The 17,059-nt window shown below is 45.6% G+C and overlaps 1 pseudogene; it reads right to left on the bottom strand.

The window, feature by feature from the left end:
- Positions 1 to 4,789: 4,789 nt before the first annotated feature.
- LOC105539551 lies at positions 4,790 to 15,253 on the bottom strand (annotated as a pseudogene).
- Positions 15,254 to 17,059: the final 1,806 nt, after the last annotated feature.

Below are 17,059 nucleotides of genomic sequence, written 5' to 3'. Positions count from 1 at the left end.
CCATGGCTCTGTGGCTCTGGGCCACTCCCTCCTGGTGCAGTTGGGAGCCCAGCTTCTCTCCACTCTGTGCCCAGACCTGTTGCGGGCATTGTGGAGGCTGACAGGCTTATTGAGTTTAATACCCCTGGGAACTTGCTAGGCCTTCAGTGCTTGGAACAACTCAGAAGGGCTACTCTGGCTCCAGAACTTCCTGAAGGCTCAGCTGCAATTACCCTTGGGCCTGCATTGCAGCTGGACTTCTCCCTGTGCCCAATCCTGCATACTTCTGTCTTCCTCAGTTGTTGGTTCCAAGAGCACTCATTGATCAACGTTGTACACCCTACACTCCATCTCAGAGTTGGCCTCTCTGGGGATCTAGGTTGCTACAACCCCCAAGAGACTCTGGTCACTCACAGATCCACTTTGTGTTAAGAGACTTTTGGTTAGAGGTAACAAAACAACCAAATCACATTGGCCTAAACTATGAAGGGCTCAGATCAATAAATAGCTTAGATGAGGCTTTATCCAGAAATCAAGTGATGGCACTAAGGACTTGGTTTCTATTTATCTACTTTGTTTTCTGAGGTGTTGCCCTTTCCTTAAGGTCAGCACCGCTTGTGGCCCCAATATGCCAGCATCTCCCAGGGTTGTGCAGGTCCTTGTACATGTCCTGTTGGAAAGAGAGAGACTGACTGTGTCCCAGAATTTTTAGCCAGTGTATTAAGATTCACTATAATTGGACTGGGCACAGTGGCTCACGCCTGTAATCCTAGCACTTTGGGAGGCCGAGGCAGGTGGATCACTTGAGGTCAGGAGTTTGAGACCATCCTGGCCAACATGGCAACACCCTGTCTCTACTAAAAATACAAAAATTAGCTGAGCATGGCAGCAGGCACCTGTAATCCCAGCTACTCAGGAGGCGCTTGAACCTGGGAGGCAGAGGTTGCAGTGAGCTGAGATTGTGCCACTGCACTCTAGTCTGGGTGACGGGATGAGACTCCATCTCAAAAAAGAAAAAGAAAAAAGATTCACTCTAATTGAACCAGCTTATATTACATGCCCATCTTGAGCCGGTCTTGGAGGTGGAGCATGTCTGCTGGTTTAGTTCAGGTCACCGGCTCTACCTTGGAGCAGGGAAGGGATGGTTAAGGTGGAACACGTGACCTAGGTTGAGCCAACAGATACTCCCCAGAGTCATATGGATCTCCAAGCAGAAATGGACCATGTTGAATACAATAGCAAACACTTCAATAGAACCTACTTTATGCTTTACATGTATCGACTCACTACATCCTCATAGCAACAACCCTATGAAATAGGTATTGTTATTTTCATTTTACAGATGAAGAAACCAAAGGATGAAAAGGCAAAGTGATTTTTTCAAAGTCACCAGGTTACTAAGTGACAGAGGCAGTTTGCTCTTAACCTCTGTATAATCAGGAGCTCAGCTGAGCAGGAGAGAGCTGAACTGCCAAGTGCTGGAGTAGCTGAGTAATGATGGCCTGGCATGGTGGCTCATGCCTGTAATCCTCGCACTTTGGGAGGCTGAGGCCAGTGGATTGCTTGATCTCAGGAATTTGAGACCAGCCTGGGCAACATGGTGAAACACTATCTCTATAAAAAATATAAAAATTAGCTGGGTATGATGGCATGCGCCTGTAGTCCTAGCTGCTGGGGAGACTGAGGTAGGAGGATTGCTTGAGCCCAGGAGGCAGAGGTTGCAGTGAGCCGAGATCACACCACTGCACTCCAGCCTGGGTGACAGAGTGAAACCCTGTCTCACAACAAAAAAAGTCAAAATGAAAGCAATAGCCAAGCCCCAAATCTCTTATTATTACAGTACAAGGAAGAGGCTAAACCAGAGAACCCGGTTTGTTTTATTTTGTAGAACACAGATCCACCCTGTTCTCATTTCCTCATAGAATGATGCCATCTGGGGTCGGGTGGATGAGCACAGGTGTGGGGTTGGTCTCACTGCAGAAGAGCTTCCAACAAAAGGCTCCTGCAGTTGTACAGACCTGGGGGCCAGGGATGGGGTGGGGAAGGCAGAGTGGGAAAAGTTCTGAGTCAGCATGGAGGAAAGTGTCTTCAAGGATTCCCCACTCCCCATGATAAGGAGGTCGTGGCCAAAGGCCTACCCCACTGCAATGAAGACGTGTCTGAATGAAGACCTGGGGTAGGAGCGGAGATGTGTGTGAGAGGTCGACTGTCCAGGAGGCTTGAGTCTGTGCCTGCAACTGTCTTTAAAGACTGCAATGCATCCGCTGTGCACAGCTCAGCTGTGAGGCCTGCCAGGTAAAACCTATCGTTGCCTGTGGTTGAGCTGAAAAATCACACATAGGTTTTTAGCCAGGAGCTGGACTTTTTGTGAAGGGATGCATAAGTTCAGAGGAGGAAAGCCAAGAAAGGACGCCTGGACATAGATTCCCTCACATTGCATGTAGCCCTCATGCCTCCAAATGCGCCAGAGAGTGACCCCACACATGTACAGCAACTGCACGTGGGTATCTTCCCAGGTACTCAGAGCCGTGTGTGCAGCTCTCACAGGCAGATACACCTGCATGCACATGCACATGGATGCATCCTGGGACTGTTTCTTTTTTTCTTTTTTGAGATGAAGTCTTGCTCTGTCGCCCAGGTTGGAGTGCAGTGGCATAATCTCTGCTCACTGCAACTTCCGCTCCCTGGGTTCGAGTGATTCTCCTGCCTCAGCCCCCCTATTAGCTGGGATTTCAGGCGCCTATCACCACTCCCAGCTAATTTTTGTATTTTAGTAGAGACGGGGTTTCACCATGTTGGCTAGGTTGGTCTCCAACTCCTGATCTCAGGTGATCCACCCGTCTTGGCCTCCCAAAGTGCTGGGATTACAGGTGTTAGCCACCGCGCCCGGCCCAAAATTTATCATTTTAACCATGATAAGTGTACAATTCAGTCACGTTAAGTACATACACAGTGTAGCGTAACCACTACCACTATCTATTTCCAGAAAGTTTTCATCATCCTAAACAGAGATTTTGCACTCATTAAATTATAACTTCCCATTTCCTCCTCCTGCTCCCAGCCCCTTGGTAACTTATTTTTTCGTTTATTTTGAGACAGGGCCTCATTCCGGTCATCCAGGCTAGAGTGCGGTGTCATCATCACAGCTCACTGCAGCCTCAACTTCCCAGGCTCAGGTGATCCTCCCACCTCAGTCTCATGAGTAGCTGGGACTACAGGCAGGTGCCGTCATGCCCTGCTATTTTTTTTGTAGTTTTAGTAGAGATGGCGTTTCGCCATGTTCCCCAGGCTGGTCTCGAACTCCAGGACTCAAGCGACCCACCTGTCTTGGCCTCCCAAAATGCTGGGAATACAGGTGTGAGCTATCATGCCTGGCCAGTACTTTCTTCTTCTTTTTTTAAATTTCTTAAAATTTTTATTAATCACTTACAAGTAACAAAAACCCAATATATATTAACACATAAATAACATTTTTGACAAATAGCTATTTTTATTTTTTTCACATATTAAAACCTACTAAAAACCATTTTTCTAACCAACAACAACAAAAATCATTAGTGAGAAGAGTACTGCTGCTTTACATTTCTCCAAATCTCTTCAATGTCCGACAACAGACGAAAGCTGGATTCTCATCTGCTTTTGCATTCAGCCTATTACAATATCACACCAGATAGCCTCTTGAAAACTCCTCTGCACACTCATGAAAAAATGAGAGTGAAAAAGATAAACGATGGTCGGGCATGGTGGCTCACACCTGTAATCCCAGTACTTTTTGAGGCTGAGGTGGGCAGATCACTTGAGCTCAGGAGTTCCAGACCAGCCTGGCCAACATGGTGAAACCCCGTCTCCACTAAAAATACAAAAATTAGCCAGGTGTGGTGGCGGGTGCCTGTAATCCCAGCTACTCAGGAAGCTGAGGTAGGAGAATTGCTTGAACCTGTGAGGCGGAGGCTGCAGTGAGCTGAGATCGTGCCACTGCACTCTAGTCTGGGCAACAGAGCAAGACTCCTTCTCAAATAAAAAAAAAGAAAAACAATAAAAGATGAAATGATGTCTTAGTGTTATAAAAATAGCTTTGACCTAGAATACCCTTGAAAAGCTCTTGAGGGCCCCAGACCACACTTTGAGAACTGCTCTAGACGAATCTCTTCATTTTACATATAAGGACTATGGACCTCAGAGAGAGTAAGTGAGAAATTCAACATCACACAGCCTGTTAATAGTAGGATACAGACATTAGATGGTTTGTCTCACTTCTCTTGGTTTAGGTTCTCAATTGAAAACCTGGGAAATATACCCTAATGACATATCCTATTCCCTGTAAGTTGCAAAGATTGTCACAATATATTACCCTCCCCACCATTTCTTTAATAAAAGAGGTAATCAACAAACTTGGTAAATTTTGCAACAGGCATACTGTGTTTGAATCTAAACTACAATATTTGAATTTGGGTCTGTATTTGAACAGAAATACTAAGGCAAATTCGACTGCATCCTACTCCATGCAAGCTAGTAATGACAAACCGCACAGTACATATCATAGGTAAATATGGAAAGCAAATTACCCATAATATCAGTATTTATCATATATTCTGTGTCTGGAATACAATTCAATAACATATTTCAGAAAAATTTTCTCAAGTACTAGCTGAAAGGGTGGTGGGTACATTAAGAGACTGCAAATAAATTGGCAATCACAGGAACTTTTTTAAGATAAAATGGAGTTGTTCTGAAATGTAGATATTTTTCATTCCTTAACCAGACCTTATTTTTGTCTTTTTAAAGAAAATCGAGAAATCTTCTCAGCCACCTAGAGATGATTTCCTTTGTATCCCACCAGATGGTTCAACTCTTCTACAAATGGATCAAAGCCTTGTTCTTTTAAACAACATAGTCCCCAGAAAAGCTGGTCCAGAGGAGGAAATTCTTCCCAAGGAACCCACTCCCAACTTTCATTTTTTTCAGAGTCTATATTCTTTCGTTCTGAATCATGAGTCACATCCACTTCTCCTTTCATTAATATAGTAACAGAATGATAATTCTCCTTCTCAATGAAAGAATTCACAACTGAGGCAAAGCGAACATTTTTCAGGTGAAGAGCTGCTTTTTCCCAGGTTTCCCTTTGAGCACATTCTTCTCAGGTCTCACAGAATTCCAGATGACCTCCAGGGAGTTGGAAACTGCCGACTCCAACCGAGCCTGTCCTCTTCCCGAGGAGGACGCAACACGGATGCTTGCAGCTGGTCACCACGACTCTGACTCCGGGCACGGCTCCCACAGCTCTGTGCTGGCCGTCATAGTGCGTGGAAGCCCGGCCAGTAATTTCTATTCTGCTTTCTGTCTCTGTGAATTTGCCAATACTAAGTACCTCATATAAGTAAAATTATACAAATTTCCCTTTTTGTGTGTGGCTTATTTCACTTGAAATGATGTTTTAAAGTCTCATCTATGTTGTAGCATGTTATCAGAATTTCATTCTTTTTTATGGCTGAATAATATTCCATTGCATAAATATACCACATTCTGTTTACCCATTTATCCGTTGATGTACATTTGGGTTATTTCCACCTTTTGGCTACTGTGAATAATGCTGCTATGAACACTGGTGTACAATATCTGTTTGAGTCCCTGCTTTCAATTCTTTTGGACATATATCTAGGAGCAAAACTGCTGGATCATATAATTCTGTTTAAATCTTTGAGGAACCAACAAGCCGTTTTCCACAGTGGCTACACTGTTTTACATTCCCACAAGCAATGCATGAGGGTTCCAGTTTCTCCATATCCTCCCCCATATCCTCATCAACACATCTTTTCTCTTTTTTCTGGTTTTTTTTTTTTTTTTTTTTTTTTTGGTGGAGTCTTGCTCTGTTACCCAGGCTGGAGTGCAGTGGCGCGATCTTGACTGACTGCGACCTTCGCCTCCTGGGTTCAAGCGATTCTCGTGGCTCAGCCTCCCGAGTAGCTGGGACTACAGGTGCTCGCCACTACACCTGGCTGAATTTTTGTTTTTTTAAATGTATTTTTGGTAGAGACAGGGTTTCACCATGTTGGCCAGGCTGGTCTTGAACTCCTGACCTCAAGTAATCCGCCCACCTTGGCCTCCCAAAGTGCAGGGATTACAGGCGTGAGCCACCGCGCCCAGCCTGCCCCCAAACATTTAAAAGCCCTCTGGTCTTGTGGGTTTGTGTAAAGCTCTTTAGCAGGGAGTCATTATCCCAGATTGGTCTGCTTGTTTTCTCTTACTGTCTTTGCCTAGGTGGTGTTGCATCCTTTGGGAATTCTGCTTTTCTGCTGCACAGAAGAGGTGCTAAAAAGAAAGGATGGGTGGGCAGGCAAGCATACAGTCAAAAGCTAAGTGCAGAAACTAAAGCTTAAATTTATAATGATCCGACCCACCTGTGTCACTATATTAGGCAGCAGGGTTGTAAGACAGTTGTGCCTGGACACTACTTGTTTTATTTTATTTATTTATTTATTTATTTATTTATTTATTTATTTATTTATTTTGAGACAGAGTCTTGCTCTGTCACCCAGGCTGGAGTGCAGTGGCCGGATCTCAGCTCACTGCAAGCTCCTCCTCTCGGGTTCACGCCATTCTCCTGCCTCAGCCTCCCGAGTAGCTGGGACTACAGGCACCCGCCACTTCGCCCGGCTAGTTTTTTGTATTTTTTAGTAGAGACGGGGTTTCACCGTGTTAGCCAGGATGGTCTCGATCTCCTGACCTCATGATCCGCCCGTCTCGGCCTCCCAAAGTGCTGGGATTACAGGCTTGAGCCACCGCGCCCGGCCATACTTGTTTTAATTGAATGTCTTTGTGCTGGCATGTGGTGAGTGCCATTCTCCATTGCAAGCAATATCGGACAAACCTAGATTGGTTGGGGAAAGCCCCTGTATGCTCTAACGGCTGCAGTTGTCCCTGAGGGTCATCGGGAGGGCAAGTCCAACAGGCAGAAGATCCTGTGAGGGAAGGGGGCGTGCACAGGGAGCTTGTGAGGCAGGGTCTCTTTGAGCTAAAGTCCAAGTTAGGATTCCAGATAATGGTGAGGGTTCCAGGCAATGCCGTCTCATGTGGACTCTTCTGGAGGGGTTGTGTCATCTCAGGTGAAATCCTATGCAGAGGCGACACCATCTTAGGTGTGAAGGTGGACACATCCCAAATCTCAGTTATTTGGATCTGATTGGACCCAGGGACAGAGAAAATAATGGGAATCAGTCTTTTTTTTTTTTTTTTTTTTTTTTTTTGAGATGGAGTCTTGCTCTGTCGCCCAGGCTGGAGTGCAGTGGCCAGATCTCAGCTCACTGCAAGCTCCGCCTCCTGGGTTTATGCCATTCTCCTGCCTCAGCCTCCCAAGTAGCTGAGACTACAGACGCCTGCCACCTCGCCCGGTGGTCAGGATGGTCTCGATCTCCTGACCTCGTGATCCGCCCGTCTCGGCTTCCCAAAGTGCTGGGATTACAGGCTTGAGCCACCGCGCCCGGCGGGAATCAGTCTTTTTAAGGACACTGAGGCACAGAACCTTGTTATATAAAGAGTCACAGACCCGGGCACAATGCAGTGCATTAATGGCTTTCTCATTAGTCCGGGAGGTTACTGTTTTAAGGAGCTCTATTTTTTAGACAGGGTCTCACTCTGTCACCCAGGCTGGAATGCAGTGGTGTGATCACGGCTCAGTGTAGCATTGAACTCCCAGGCTCAAGTGATCCTCCCACCTCAGCTGGAGTAGCTGGAGCTACAGCCACATGCCACCACGCCTACCTAATTTTTTTATTTTTTGTAGAGACAGGGTTTCACCATGTTGCCCAAGCTGGTTTTGAACTCCTGGGCTCAAGTGATCCTCCTGCCTTGGCCTCCCAGAGTACTGGGATTACAGGCATGAGCCACTGTGCCTCGCCCTAAGGAGCTCTTGTATGGGGAATCTCAGGCATTGCACTCAAGCTTGTCAGGTGATCTAGTGTGTGTGAGAGGAGCTCATCTATCTGGTAGCATTGGTTCTAGAAGGGGCCAGTCCTGATGTCCCTGTCTCTCTTTTTTTTTGTGACAGAGTCTTGCTCTTTTGCCCAGGCTGGAGTGTGGTGATGCAATAATAGCCTACTGCAGCCTTGACTTCCTGGGCTCAAGTGATCCTCCCACCTCAGCATCCAAAGTAGCTGGGACCATAGGCATATGCCACCATACCAAGCTAACTTTTTAAAACAATTTTAAAACAAATTTTAAAATAATTTTTTTGTAGAGACAGGTTCCCACTATGTTACCCAGGCTGGTCTGAAACTCCTGGGTTCAAGTGATCCTCCTGCCTCGGCCTCCCAAAGTGCTGGGATTATAGGTGGGAGCCACTGTGCCTGGCCAAGACCTGATGTCAGTGAGGGCAAAAGATGAACCAGTGGACTTGGGGTTTGGATGGGAGTGTCTTAATTTCCACCTAAGAGCTCTCTGTGGGTACCCAGTTCAGGAACCAAATGAGCATCAACAAAGGCAAGCATGGCAAAAAGGCCATGCGGCCGGGCGCAGTGGTTCACGCCTGTAATCCCAGCAGTCACGCCTGTTAATCCCAGCACTTTGGGAGGCCAAGGTGGGTGGATCACCTGAGGTCAGGAGTTTGAGACCAGCCTCGCCAACATGGTGAAACTCTGTCTCTACTACAAATACAAAAATTAGCTGGGCATGGTGGCATGCGCCAGTAATCCCAGACACTCAGGAGGCTGAGGCAGGAGAATCACTTGAACCTGGGAGGCAGAGGTTGCAGTGAGCTGAGATTGCACCATTGCACTCCAACCTGGGAGACAAGAGAGAAACTCTGTCTCAACAACAATGACAACAAAAAAAGGCCATGCAATGACATTTCACAATCTTGGCCATTATGGCAGAACCCCCGTTTCCCCACCATTGTCAGGTTCAGAGGAAGGGGGCAAAGGGCACAAGGAGTTGCCCATGGGTTAACAGGAGTGTAGACCAGGGTGACACCACTTTGTGGAGAGGGTCCAACATCATATTATTTAAGGATGTTTCTCATGTGTGTCAGTTTTAAGTTTTTAAGTTACTCTGCCCCTTAATCACTGTCACTATCTACACCCTATTGTTTGTTAGGCAGGGGTACAATTACCTCTACCTCTTGTAAAAGCTCATCATGGACCGGGCGCGGTGGCTCACGCCTGTAATCCCAGCACTTTGGGAGGCCGAGGCGGGTGGATCACGAAGTCAGGAGATCAAGACCAGCCTGGCCAACATGGTGAAACCTCGTCTCTACTAAAAATACAAAAATTAGCTGGGCATGGTGGCATCCACCTGTAATCTCAGCTATTTGGGAGACTGAGGCAGGAGAATTGCTTGAACCCAGGGGGTGGAGGTTGCAGTGAGCCCAGATCGTGCCACTGCACTCCAGCCTGGGTGACAGAGCAAGACTTTGTCTCAAAAAAACAAACAAACAGGCAAAAGCTCATCATTATTATCAGCTCTGTGTTGCCCCGTGTACTAATGAAATTCAGGCAAAGATTCTGGCTAGGCAAATTAGGATCACTGGGATTCTAAATCAGCATGCTTGGGGCCATAGGAGTGTGTATGTGTTGAGGGGCCAGGGTCAGGGGTGCTATAATGTCTGTCTTCAGTTCATCTACCATTGTTTTTTTTTTTTTTTTTTTTTTTTTTTTTTTTTTGAGATGGAGTTTCACTCTTGTCGCCCAAGCTGGAGTGCAATGGCGCGACCTCGGTTTACTGCAACCTACGCCTCCCGGGTTCAAGCAATTCTCCTGCCTCAGTCTCCCGAGTAGCTGGGATTACAGGCGCCCGCCATAATGCCCCGCTAATTTTTGCATTTTAGTAGAGATGGGGTTTCACGATGTTGGCCAGGCTGGTCTTGAACTCCTGACCTCAGGTGATCCACCCGCCTCAGCCTCCCAAAGTGCTGGGATTACAGGCATGAGCCACCGCGCCGCCGGTCTATCATTCTTTACTGGAGTACCGGAGGGCAGCAGGAGTGAGAAAGAAGAGGTTTATGGGAACCCGGAGGTTGAGGGAGAAATCAGCACTGGGTATCACCTTTAATGGGAAGGACAGGCAACTGGGGCATCTGCAGAGAGTCGACTTAATAAGCTGTAGAGGTACTATTTAGATGACCAGACATTATTATTATTTTTAATCTATTTTTTATTTTTATAGGTTTACGGGGTACAAGTGCATATATTGCATAGTGGTGGAGCGGGCTTCTAGTGCCCCATTACCCGAATAGTGAATGTTGCATCCAATAGGTAATTTTTGAATCCCCGCCCCCCCTTGCCCTCCCATCGTTTGTGGCCTCCAATGTCTATTATTCCAATCGATACCACACATTATTGTTATTACTATTACTATTATTTTTTGGTGAGATGGAGTCTCACTCTGCTGCCCAGGCTGGAGTGCAGTGGTGCGATCTCCGCTCACTGCGAGCTCCGCCTCCCGGGTTCACGCCATTCTCCTGCCTTAGCCTCCCGAGTAGCTGGGACTATAGGCGCCCGCCACCACGGCCGGCTAATTTTTTGTTTTTGTATTTTTAGTAGAGACGGGGTTTCACCGTGTTAGCCAGGATGGTCTCGATCTCCTGACCTCGTGATCGGCCCTCCTCGGCCTCCCAAAGTGCTGGCATTACAGGCATGAGCCACCGCGCCTGGCCACCACACATTATTTTTTAATTTTAGCAGGAGTTGATTGAAAACCCTATTCTGGGGCTCAGTGAGTCTGACTAATTGGGTAAATGGACGTTCCATGGAATTTCCTGTTCCCTAAGGCCCATGTCTGTGTGTCTTGTGAAGTGTGAGTCTTGACCTGGATCTCTTGTGTCTGGGACACCAGTAGACATTGGGAAGGCTTTGGCAAGGCCCTGAACAGTGGGGTCCGACCCCTCCAGTCTGGTGTACCTGCGTTTAGCCTACGTGTGCGACCGCCAAGGCGCGGGTATACCGAGTACTGCCGGCAGATGGCGGTAAAGACTGACGCAAATCAATCAGCTAACGGCTTCAAGGGCCGGCTGTAGGGCGTGGGCGAGCGGTGTGGAATGCATCCTGGTGGTAAGTCGCCAAGGGCGCATTTTATTGCAGAATTTGCAATTGGAGAAGACCATTTTGGCCCTTAGTGTGCCGAAAGAGAGAGAGGCCTTTGTTCTGCGAGCCTTGCTGGTGCCCGGTCCCTGCCTACACGAGCTGGCTTTGAGCCCCCTCTCCCGGCGTTCATCTTCTGTCCCCATTTCTATTCCCTCCAGCCTTCCTTCTTCGCGCCAACCGAGCTTATTTCCTGCTCAGCCTTTGCAGGGCCGGTGGGTCAGTGGCTTTGCATGTTGTCCTCAAGGTCTTCACGTGGCTGGCTCATCATGCAATCAGCTCTTTTCCTTTCTTAAAGAGGTCTTGCCTGACCACCATTTCTAACGAGGTTCTTCCTCCTTATCACTTTCCATCTATCACTGTTTTATTTTCTTTGTAGCTATGATCACTACCTGATTTTACACATTCATTTTTTTTAATGTTTATTACACATTCTGCTGGGTGAAATAAGTCAAACACAGAAAGACAAATACTTCATGTTCTCACTTATATATGGAATCTAAAATAATTGAACTGTGGTCAGAAACCACCAGGGATCATGGCAGATGGGAGGCAGGACTAGACTGCAGTTCCCACTCAGATGGACAGAGCAGCATGTGGAGGCTCGCATCATGAAGTTTTGCTTCGGAAGGACTGCAGGAACGCATTAGGAAAGCCAAGAGAACCCACAGACCCTCTGAAGGAAACGGATTGCTCCTTGAGGAGGGCTGCCAGAGGCCCAGAGAGGCCACAGGGAGAAGGAAACCTCCAGCTGAACTTTGTAACAATTTGAACTGATCAAGAAGCCTCCTGGCCAGAAGCGAGAAAAGAAGGTATTTGTCCTAATGCTCTCCCTCCCCTTGCCCCCACACCCAAACTTTATGCATTTTAACATGTTTATTAGATTCACGGAATCACTTAGCCTTTTGGAACTCCCTTGAGTTACACTTTTAAAGTCACTTTCCCCTTTCTTAAGCCCCTGACAACCGTTGATCTGTTTCATTCTTTTCCATATGGATATACAGTTTTCCCAACACCATTTATTGAAGAGATTGTCCTTTCTCCTTTGCATATACTTGACACCTTTGTTTAAAACCAATTGGCTGTAGATGTGTGGGTTCATTTCCGGGCTTTCTATTCTGTTCCATTGCTTGATGTGTCTCTTTTTATGCCAGTACTATGCTGTTTTAAATACTGTTGCTTTGTAGTATAATTTGAAATCAGGTAGTGTGATGCCTCCAGCTTTGTTCTTTTTGCTTATGTTTATCTTGGCTATTTGGGTTTTTTGGAGGCTCCATATGAATTTTAGGATTTTTTTTATATCTATGAAAAATAACATTGGAATTTTGACAGGTGTTGCATTGAATCTGTGTATTGTTTTGGGTAATATGAACATTTTAACAATATTAAGCTTTCTAATTCAAGAACACAGGGTATCTTTCCATTTGTTTGTGTCTTCTTCAATTTTTTTAATTAATGTTTTATAGTTTTCAGTGTACAGGTCTTTTACCTCCTTGGTTAAATTTATTCCTAAGGATTTTATTATTCTGGTAGCTATTATAAATGGAATTATCCTATTGATTCCATTTTTGGAAAGCTCATTATTAGTGTAGATAAGCATTACTGACTTTCATATATTGATTTTGTATCCTGAAACTTTATTGAATTTATCAGTTCTAACAGTTTTTTGGTGGAATCTTTAGGGTTTTCTACATAAAAGATTGTGTCATCAGCAGTGATATTTTCAATTCTTTATTTCCTATTTGGATGCCTTTTCTTTTTCTTGTTTTATTGCTCTGGCAAGGACTTCCAATACTATGTTGAATAGAAGCAGTGAGAGTGGGCATCCTTGTTTTTTTCTAGGTCTTAGAGAAAAGGGCAGACCTCAAAATTTTATCCGGACACTGCCTCTAAGAATAAAGACATTTTCTAGCTTCCCTTAAATCTAGTGTGGCCGTGTGACTAAGTTCTGGCCAGTGGTATGCACAAAGATTCCATATGCGATTTTTAGGAAGGTTTCCCTTTTTAAAATTAATTTATTTTTGAGATGGAGTCTCCCTCTGTTGACCAGGCTGGTGTGCAGCAGTGGGATCATGGCTCACTGCAGCTTTGACCTCCTGGACTCAAAGGATCCACATCAGCCCCCCGAATAGCTGGAACTACAGGTGCACGCTACCATGCCCAGCTAAGTTTTGTATTTTTTGTAGAGACAAAGTCTCATTATGTTGCCCAGGCTGGTCTTGAACTCCTGAGCTCAAGTGATCCTCCTGCCTTGGCCTCCAAAACTGCTGGGATTACAGACATGAGCCACTGTGCCTGGACTAGGGGAGGTCTCTTAAAAGGAGTGTGATGAGAACCTCTTTGTCATCTTCCATTCCTTCTGTTGTTTGAAGCAAAATTTGTAAGGTGCCAGTTCATGAAATCAAAACATATTTTAGCTGGAAATCTGTATTAGTTTGCCATTGCTGCATAACAAATTACCACAAATTTAGCAACTTAAAACATTACCTATTTGTTAACTCAGAAGTCTGGGCAAGCTCAGGTGAGTTCTATACTCAGGGTATCATGAATTTGAAAACAAAGTGTCAGCAGGCTGAGTTCTTATCTGAGACCTCTGGATAAGAATCAGCTTCCAAGCTCATTCAGGTTGTTGACAGAATTCAGTTCCTTGTAGGTGTAGAATTGAAGACCTCACTTCCTTGCTGGCTGCCACCTGGGGGCTGCTTTCAGTTTCTAGGGGCCATCCACGTTCTTCATCACAGGCCCCTGCATCTTCAAGTCACTATACCATTTTTATTTATTTATTTATTTATTGAGATGGAGTCTTGCTCTGTTGCCCAGGCTGGAGTGCAGTGGCATGATCTCAGCTCATTGCAACCTCTGCCTCTCAGGTTCAAGCAACTTCCAGCTATTTTTGGGTATTTTTAGTAGAGATAGAATTTCACCATGTTGGCCAAGCTAGTCTCGAACTCCTGACCTTAAGTGATCCAACCACCTTGGCCTCCCAAAGTGCTAGAATTACAGGCGTGAGCCACCGTGCCCAGCAGCAGTAGACCATTTTCAATATTCAGTTGAAATATTCAATTTCATAATAGCATTTTAGCATTAGTGGTTAAAATCTGCCTTGAAGTAGATTAACAGTACAACCTCTTAAGATATTTTCCCTTTTCCTCCTCCTTTTCCTCCTTCTCTCCTTTCAAAGGCCAAGAACACAATCAGTGTACAGTCATCCTTCAAATAAGATTTAAAATTATTTTTCTTCTTTTTCTTTGCAGGGAAAAAAACTAGGAAAGAAACAAGAATAAACTAAGCACACAAATATTAAAAAGTTATTGAGGCTGGGCGTGGTGGCTCACGCCTGTAATCCTAGCACTTTGGGAGGCTGAGGCGGGCAGATAATGAGGTCAGGAGTTCGAGACCAGCCTGGCCAACATGGTGAAACCCCATCTCTACTAAAAATACAAAAAATAGCTGGGCATGATGGCTGGTGCCTGTAATCCCAGCTACTCAAGAGGCAGGAGAATCATCTGAATCTGGGAGTTGGAAGTTGCAGTGAGCTGAGATCGTGCCATTGCACTCCAGCCTGGGCGACAGGGCAAGACTCCATCTCAAAAAAAAAAAAAAAAGTTATTGAGATGGAGCATACTTAAAGCTCGATTTTCATCTTTTCAAGCATTACATGCTGGTCACAGTAACTGTTTCAGTCGGCTTTAATGCTGTTCCTTGTAGAAAAATGAAAAGACAGGAAAAGAGAAGGAAAGAATCCTTAAGTCTTTTCATAGGAGAATTGCTTACCTAAATTAACATAGAAGTTTAAGTTATAGCTCTTGAGAATTTATATTTTAATATTTTATATTAATATTTTATTTTATAAGAGCCATGTTTGTATAAATTAAAAGTTCTCTATTATCTTCATATACTGAATAAGTTTGCCCCACCAAATGATATTTTTGTGATTGTATCTTTTACTTTTTGATTTCTAAAATTAACATACAGTAAAAACGACAACATTTGGGTGTACGGTTGCACGAGTTTTCACCACCAGCATGATCAGGGTGCAATTCTCTCACCTCCCCAAATTCCCTTGGTCTCCTGGACCACCACAGAGAGGAATTCTTTTATATTCTGCCAAGGAAATCAAAGCTTGGCTGACAGGCCAGCTGCAGCTGAGGGTAGAGGGAGCAGCCATCTTGCAGTCCAACAAGGTGTTCTTTCAATCCTTGCATGTTAACAGCAACAGGCTTTCATTATACATTAAAAGCATATTTATTTTACACAATAAATAAATAAATAAAACGATAAGGAGAAACAGTTTCATTGATACATGAAATTTAGGTAAATTGCTTCCTAGAGACACAATCCCCAAATCGTTGGTGGCACTGTCAGTGGTAAACCATTAAAAGATGCAACACGACCCCCGGGAAAGAGAGATGCTATACCTCGTTTCTACCCCTTCATCCACACTGAAGGGAGGGAGACAGAACTGAGAAGACTCCTACTGCCATTCATGGCACCCAGGCTGTAGGTGCCAAGGGACACCTACAGGCCAGTGCCAAGTTGCCCTCAGCCCCACTTTGGCTTCCCTTCTATGCTCATCAGCACCCAAAGTCTGTAGGGGTCCGAGGTGGCAGAGGGCTGGTATGTCAGCACTGCCCCAAGTGTGTGCGCACCCAGCAGGCTGTGACAGCACCTGGGCTTGGCCTCGACTTTGCTCCAAGATTAGAGCCGGCACTGACAGCAAGGAGATGCCAGGCTATGGGAGCAGGCACTTCTAAGCCTGTGAGGGCAATGGGGACTTCCCTGACCCTCAAGAGTGTAGAGATGCCTGGTTCTGCAGCAGTGGTTTGGGCACCTGCAGCTACACCCAAAAGGGCAGGGCTCCTGCCTGCTCCTAGCACCCGCAAGAGCACAGGGAGGCCCGGCTTCACAACTGCGACCTGGGTGTCTGCATTTGAACCTGGCGAGCTCCTGCCCCACCAACTTGGAAGGTGTGGGGCTGTCATTGTCCCCAGCTCCGTAGCTCTGTGGAATGTACAGTCCCAGCTGCACCTCCCTGGTGCAGCTAGCGTGATGGCAGTGTCCACTCCAGATGGGCCGCCACTGCCATCACTGGCTACTTGGGAGGCTGAGGCATGAGAAACACACACACACACACACACACACACACACACACACACACCCCCCAGCTCCCCAACTGGTGTCTCACTAGGTTGAGTGCTCCCTAAGTCTACTGCCTCTGAGCCCAGCACAGCACTAGGAGTTGCCTAGGAATTGCGGCTCTTGTGGCCCATACAGCCTTTCAAGTTTATTTCGGACCCCAGGGCTCTTTAGCTCATGGTGGTGAGGCTTGCTGAAACTGAAGTTCCAACCTCTGGGATGGGTGATTTCCGTCTGGCTAGGAATGGTCTAAATGATCCCTTTCTAAGCACCTGCTGAGTTCTGCCTGGTGTTAGTAGCACTGAGTTCCAATGTCAAATCCCACAATCACTGTGCTCTTCCTCCTGCAAGTACACATATTCTCCCTCCACACCACACAACTGTTGCCTGAGGATTGGGGAGAGGTGGTGTCAGCAATTCAGGACTGTCTTTCCTACCTTCTCAGTGCCTCTTTTAGTGATATGAAGTTAAAACTAGGTACTATGATCATTCACCTCATTTTTTTATTCTTATGAAGGCGCTTTTTTGTGTAGATAGTTGTCAAACTTGGTGTTCTAATGGGGAGCATGAAAGCATGACCAGTGGAGGCTTCTATTCAGCCATCTTACACTACCACCTCTTCACTACTTTAAACTATGCTGCTATGAGTGCGCTGTGTATACATTTATCTTTTTGATATGAACTCTAATTTTTTCCCCAGAATATATCTGTAAAAGTAGAGTCTCTGAGCCAGAGAACATGAACATTTTTAAGGATTTTGAAAGGTGTATAGATCAATGTCTTCCAGAATTGACATATTTTGTTACAAACAGGAGCATCTGATGATAAGACTTATTTCTATTTATGCCTTGTCAAACTTGGGTTTGTTAATTCTC

Source organism: Mandrillus leucophaeus, unplaced genomic scaffold, assembly GCF_000951045.1.
Source record: "Mandrillus leucophaeus isolate KB7577 unplaced genomic scaffold, Mleu.le_1.0 Scaffold206, whole genome shotgun sequence".
NCBI classification, from domain to species: Eukaryota; Metazoa; Chordata; class Mammalia; order Primates; family Cercopithecidae; genus Mandrillus; species Mandrillus leucophaeus.
Note: the sequence above shows the minus strand (reverse complement) of the source record. Positions and strands in the feature narration are given on the sequence as shown.